Below are 7,034 nucleotides of genomic sequence, written 5' to 3'. Positions count from 1 at the left end.
CCACCAGGCACTTGCGCTGTGAAGTGGGAGTCGCTGTGAAGTCGGAGGGTCAAATCCCCCCAGATCCACCCCTCTGGCAAAAGTGGGTCACCCGCCCGGGCCCCGGGATCTCCAGCCCGCCCCCTTGGAGAGCCCCGACGTTAACTCTCCCTTGTTCCCGAGCGGGAGGGGGGTCGCAGGAAGGCAGCCGGGACTGGAGTGCCCTACATCTTTGCAGATCCACCACTTGGAAGCTGGCGGGGAAGAAGGGAGGGGTGAAGGGCCGTGGCCGCGGAGACAGAGGGATGGACCCTTCTCAGGATCAGGAGGGATGAGATGTTGGGAAGGTAATTGGCGCCTGTTGGGAGGTATTGGGCGCTTGCGTTTCAACTCTGAGCAAATCAGTCTGTTAAACGCAGTAGCGACCTGGTTTCATCCGCCCGGTCTGTCTCTCTCTCTCTCTCTCTCTCTCTCTCTCTCTCTCTCTCTCTCTCTCTGTCTCTCTCTCACTCACTCTCAATCTCTCTGTCTCTCTCTCTCTCTCTCTCTGTCTCTCTCTCACTCACTCTCAATCTCTCTGTCTCTCTCTCTCTCTCTCTCTCTCTCTCGTAGTATTTGTTTAATTTTCTTGTTTTATTTGACAAGAGGTTTTAGAAAATAACATGACATACTTGAGCTTCGGATCAGAGTGGGACAGTGGTGGGACGCTGTATTCCACCCCTCACCCCCGTCATGCTAACGGACCCAGGGGGCCAAGTCCCCGGCTTGCTAAATCCCCTATCCACAACCTCCCCCCAGTCCACCTGTGCAGGCTTGTGGGAGCTGGGAGAGTCAGTAGCAGAGGCTCTACCAATATCTTCTCTCTAACTGAAACAGTGGATAAACATTCCTAGCAATTTGGGCATAGTTAATAAGGCCTGATCTCTTTGTTTCAGGAAGTGGTTTGAGCTTTTAAGTTTATACGTTGTTTTTCAATTTTAGATAATCAAAAAATTTGCATGACCTATTTTTCTTAACTGTATTTCCTTGAAAGTTTCTTGTATATTTTTTTAAAAGTTGAAGAAAATCTGCCTGGGATTTGGTTCATGTAATTTGACAAATGGTGTGTGCGTCACACACACACACGCATATATATGCCATAGCCCAAGAGGTACTGTCTTAGAAGTGAAAAATTAAAAAATATATTCCATCACTCACACTTGCACACACAGAGCCACACTGAACTCTTTCTGTTGCATTTATAAACCTTCAAACTGTTGAAGAGTCAATGACATGCATAGTCTTTGATTATCAATCACCATATTTTACCAAAACTCAAGCCCAAACTAAATGCCATTGCTTATAAGGTGCACTTTTATTTTACGTAACCAAGTAAGAAAAAACACTGTCAATTACATTATGCCATCCATGCCACTGTACAAAGCACTGTGGTTTCAGAAGTGCTCAGATGTGAAAAGGAAAAATGCATTTTATAATTCATAAAATATTAGCAAGCTAGAGCAGAGCTCGACAGAGCTTTCCCTGAGGGTCCTTCTTTTGGAAGAATGGAACTGGGGGTGTGCAACTCAGGAAAGGGTACAGGACACGTATGGAGTTGGCAGAGGAGGTTGGCTGACTTAAGGTGGAGAGGGGTAGAGATAAGAGAAAATAAAAGAAGGAAAAAAAGAGGTACATAGGTTGGATTCTGAGCCACTGAAAATTTACTCTGGAGCCAGTAGGAAAACAAGTACACTCAGTTACTACTTAAGCCAGGATTTTACAAACTGATACATGAAGAGATATCGTGAAGCATCGTCATTGGTTTTTGTTTGTTCATTTGTTTTAAATTCTCAGGTCTTTAAAAATATATTTAAAATATAAGTGTTTCCCAACTATCAGAAGCTAAGTTAGCAAGTCTTCAAAAATCTTAACGATTCTCCCTAATAAATAGGAAAGGAGCAAACCAAGTCTTCCCACCCTTAGCTTTGTCTTTTACTGGCAAAGATGCAGTGGGCCCTTCATGCTGGGCAGAGGCGAGTGAGCCGGCGAAGTCAGCCAGGCACCAACCCTTTGGGCTGAGACCCTGGCCTGACTGCAGAACTGGAATCAGGTGAAGTTGCAAAAAGGAAGTCAAGGTTTCACACTGATGTTTCCATAGAAACCATCGAAGTACCAGCAAAGCAAACAAAAAAAGGTGTGGGGCAAAAAAGGAAGAAAACACAGCTTGCTAGAAATGTTATTAAAAAGAAAGTATTATTCTTGGGACAGAGTAAATTCCTTATCATTGCCTTATACCCTACAACAACTAGATAAAAATAATAGATTCAGTAAAATAAATTTGGCCAGATGTGGTGGCTCATGCCTGTAACACTTTGGAAGGCTGAGGTGGGAGGAATGCTTGAAGCCAGAAGTTTGAAACTAACCTGGGCAACATAGTAAGACCTCATCTCTACATAAAGTCATAAAATTAGCCAGAAATGTTGGCACACACCTTTAATCCTAGCTACTCGGGAAACTGAGGTGGAAGTTTTGCCTGAGCCCAGGAGGTTGAGGCTGTGGTGAACTGTGATCCTGCTACGGCACTCCAACCTGAGCAATAGAGTGAGACCCTGACTCTAAAAAAATAAATAAATAAAAATGCCAGGTGCAGTGGCTCACGCCTGTAATTCCAGCACTTTGGGAGGTGGAGGTGAGAGAATTGCCTGAGCTCAGGGGGTTTGAGACCAGCCTGAGCAACATGATGAGGGGCCTTGTCTCTACAATAAATTATAAAATTAGCTGGGCATGGTAGCTCATGCCTGTAGTTACAGTTACTTGGAAGGCTGAGGTAGAAGGATTGCCTGAGCCCAGCAGCTCTAGGCTGTGGTGGCCGTGAGTGTGCCACTGCACTCCAGCCTGGGCAACAGAGAGATACTCTGGCTCAAAAATGAAATGAAATGAAATGAAATAAATAGAAACTCAAAGGTGAGAAAATTGTAACATGGAGATGAAAAGGGGGGTCACAGACCTAAGGGAATACACTGAAGACTATGAAAACACAATGACAGAATGAACTAAGTTAGGGAAAAGCACAGTGGGCCCTTCTGATAAATACTGCTGAAAATGAAGGTACTTTTAACAGAAAAAAAGGTTTGATTTAAGCCTAGTGAGTGCAGATGAAGAGACAAATATTAAGTCAAGTGAAAGAATCTGTTAGGGAAGACAGACAAAACACAATCTAACATTGAAATAACTGGAATCCCTGATGTAGGGAAAAGAACAAATGGGACAGAAAATACAAATAAAAGTAAGACAAAAGAAATCTTACTGAAATGAATACAAAATGGTCTGTGGGCCAAAAGAGCATGCCATATTCCAGAAAATATCATATCGGAATGCTCAAGCACTAAGATATCCTGAACCATTTAAATTCAAAGAAAAAAAGAATTATTTAGAAGTCCAAGAAGAAAAAATAAGGGAGGGGAGAAACAAAATCAAGCTGGCCTCAGACTTCAGTGTAGTGCTGAATACTAGAAGATAATAACTGTGAGGGAAAATTTCAAAGAGAAAGAAACTTTTCCTAAGACAGTGTTTTATACAGCAGAACAAAGGAAATTCTGTACCCATTAGCCCTCTTTTTTTGGGGGGAGGGGGTGTTGGGTAATAAAACTCCAGAAATAGCAAATTAAGAGATAGATCAAGCCAGGCACAGTGGCCCACGCCTGTAATTCCAGCACTTTGGGAGGCAGAGGTGAGAGGATTGCCTGAGTCCAGGAGTTCGAGACAAGTCTGGGCAACTTGACAATACCTTGTCTCTACAATAAATTTTTTTAAAAATTAGTTGGGTTGGTGCGCATGTCTGTGGTTCCAGCTACTTGGCTGGAGCCACCTGAACCCAGCAGATGGAGGCTGCATGACTGTGAGTGTGCCACTGCACTCCAGCCTGGGTGACAGAGTAAGACTCTGACTCAAAAAAAAAAAAAGAGAGAGATCAAAATAAAGACCTCAAGGGTGGGGAAATGGTTAAAAAAAAAAAACTGTTGTCAAGTATTTATTCGATTTAAATGTAGATTTAATGCAAAACAGCTATAGAAATTGTGCTTGAATAGAATGTGATTGTTATAAATCTAGACCAAAAATATTGCAAAAAAAGAAGTGGGAGAACATGGAAGGAAGTATGAGACTGCTGTTTTCTTCTTTCAAAGCACAGATCAATGAATATGGTTTAAAATTTAAAAGTACTATGAATATATAACACTCCAAATTCTCTAATGTTATTCATAATTTTTTTAAGCCTTAGAGGGATATTGTAGAAAGTTATACTTTCTTTTGGACAAAAAAAAAATTTTAATTTTAACTCCTGCTTTTAGTTTTTTCCTAAGTAAAATTAAATTTAGACAGAAACTCTGTATGTGTGTGTCTGTGTGTTTATTTACGCATTGAAAGTTCTGTGGGTGATGTTCCCCTGACAATAATGATGGGGATATCTAGATACTGGGATTTGTGCTTTTATGCATTATTTTAATTTCTTTCAATGAGCATGGAGAAGAATTTTTATGGAAATGAGAAAGATGTTTAAAAATAAACTGGAAATAAATATGCCAAGATGTTAACAATAGTTGGTGCTGGATGGCAGAAATAAGGATGAGTATTACTTTCTTCTTTGTACTTTTGAATTCTTTTAATTTCCAGAAAAGATAGGTAATTGTATTTGTATATTTCTGAATTCAGTTCATTCATTATTCATTGACCATCTGGCAATATGCATCAGGCTGTGTCAGATAGGAGAAAAGACACAGGCTGGGCATGGTGGCTCACACCTGTAATCACAGCACCTTGGGAGGCCAGGCAGGAGGATTGCTTGAGCCCAGAAGTTCAAGACCAGCCTGGACAACATGGTGAGACTTCGTTCTATCAATCCAAAAAAGTCAAAAAATTAGCCAGGCGTGCTGGCCCAAGCCAGTAGTCCCAGCTACCCGAGAGGCTGAAGCAGAAGCATCACTTGAACCCAGCATGCGAGGCTGTGGTGAACTGTGATCTTGCTACTACATTCCAGTCTGGGCAACAGATTGAGACCCCAACTCAAAGGGAAAAAAAAGACAAAGTTGTATGCCCTCTAGCAGGGGACTGTGAGGCAGCAAGTTCCTGGAGGGCTGTTTGTAATTTAGGAGTTGGAATTCAGAAAAGAATCGCTTCACCCAACCCATCCATTTGAGCTGGGCCTTGAAAATTAGTTGTGTTTGTTAGGGTATAAGTGGCAAGGGGGTCATCTGTCACCTGGAACTCGGCACTTGTGTGGGACAGTCTGGAATGGCTGCCAGCCTGCAATTGGGGACTTGGGTCAAAGGTGACTTACAGGTTCATCTCTGCCAGACTCGGCCTCCAGCTAAATGCCCCCTGGCTCCAGTCCACATGGCAGGGCTAGAGTGTCAACCCTGACCTTCCCAGCACCTGTGCCAGAAGGGCTTCAGTGGAACACAGGGACTCTCTGCCAGTGTGACCTAGTGAGTACCCCATGCAAAGGGCAGCAGCAGTTATGGGGCACAGAGAATCCAGGCAGGGTCTGGGAGCAGCTGCTGAGAGCTGGAGAAAGGAAGCCATTCAGGGCTTGAGGCTCTGAGCACCTCATGTGCTCCACTGTCCCGGACTCCATGAACAAAACACACGCTGAAAGAGAAAGTGGATTCAGATTTCAAGACAGCCACACAAAGCCAAGTGTGGAGCCCTTCAGCCTGCAGGGCCCTGAGGGACAGAGGCCGGCTCTGGCCACAGAGAAAAGACTAATAAGAGCCATGCTTTAGGAAGACTGATCTATTCATAGCCAGGGAGAGTTTTTAGGCACCCCCATTAACAGTTCAGGAAGGATGCCGAGATGAGAAATTAGATTTTCCAAGCAAGTAAGAATCTAGTTATCAGACATCTGGTTCAAAGTGGAGTACGGGTCACCAGGAGCAAAACAAGGGAAAGAGCCATCCCCTGACCGGGAGGGGAGAGCGGGACTTTTTAGTGTGTGTGTGTGTGTGTGTGTGTATTCTCAGCTGCTGAAGGGATTGTGTGTGTGTTCCTGCAGATACGATAACAAAGGTGAAGGTGTGCTATCATCAGAAAAAAATAGGGACTAGAGGCCTCAGATCAGGTGTTTGAGAATAAGGGAGTTGCCTTCCTGCCATCAAGGTGTGCTTGGCATCTACAGTGTTCACAGTGCAACTCCTCTGCCATGAAGGGATTATGGGAGATGACATCACATGTCAAGGTATCTTAGCAGATGTTTCTAGATGGGTATAGTATTCTGGTATAAGTTGTAGGCAGAGGTGCCTGGATATCTCATGGATGTTGGGGTCTGCAGCAGGGATTTAAATTTGACTTAGCATCTCTTAGATTTCTCTAGAATACTCTACATGAGACCAGTTGCCATGACTTGGAAAATAAAGTTGTTTTTTTTAGCTTGAACTCAGTCTGCTGTTTCGTGGTCTTTTTGCCTTTTGATGATATTGTCCCACTGTTTGGGAGGACAGAAGAATACCCAGATTCTATAGGATTTAGTCACTTAGTTGACAACATATCTGAGAGAGAGAAGGAAGAAGACTGAACAGGTCTCCCCAAAATTCTCAAAGAATTCCTTCTTTACCTTGGAGTGGTGAAGACTTTCTAACTATGACTCAACATCCAGATGCTAAGGAAGAAATTACCTTACCTAAAAACTTAAAAGTCAGAAACTTCTGAGTGGTTAATTTAAAAAAGAACACCACAAGTCAATCAAAGGGCACGTCACAAACTAGGGAAAAAGGGAAAAAATATGCCTCACGTCACAGTTTCCTCATTAAAACTTCCTGCAAAACCGGCCGGGCCCAGTGGCTCATACCTATGGGATGCTGAGGTAAGAGGATTGCCTAAGCCCGCAGGTTCAAGAACAGCCCAGGCAACTTGTTGAGACTTCATCTCTACAATAAATCAAAAAATTAGCCAGGCATGGTGGCTCATGCCTGTAGTTCCAGTTACTTGGAAGGCTGAGGCAGAGGGATTGCCTGAGCCCAGCTGGTCGAGGTTGCGGTGGCACAGAAGTATACCACTGCCCCCCAGCCTGGGTTACAAAGTGA

The 7,034-nt window shown here is 43.5% G+C and overlaps 1 protein-coding gene across 1 annotated transcript in view; it reads left to right on the top strand.

Annotated features, from left to right (window-relative positions):
* Nucleotides 1–305: 305 nt before the first annotated feature.
* LOC103249528 (interferon alpha/beta receptor 2-like) overlaps nucleotides 306–7,034 on the top strand; it is a gene marked incomplete at its 3' end in the record, with an annotated part of 23,751 nt that continues 17,022 nt past the window's right edge. The window contains exon 1 of the mRNA XM_008048156.2: nucleotides 306–326. The remainder of the gene's footprint in view (nucleotides 327–7,034) is intronic.

The sequence above is a fragment of the Carlito syrichta genome, unplaced genomic scaffold (assembly GCF_000164805.1).
Source record: "Carlito syrichta isolate Samal-C Ts95f unplaced genomic scaffold, Tarsius_syrichta-2.0.1 Scaffold120658, whole genome shotgun sequence".
Taxonomy (NCBI): Eukaryota; Metazoa; Chordata; class Mammalia; order Primates; family Tarsiidae; genus Carlito; species Carlito syrichta.
Note: the sequence above shows the minus strand (reverse complement) of the source record. Positions and strands in the feature narration are given on the sequence as shown.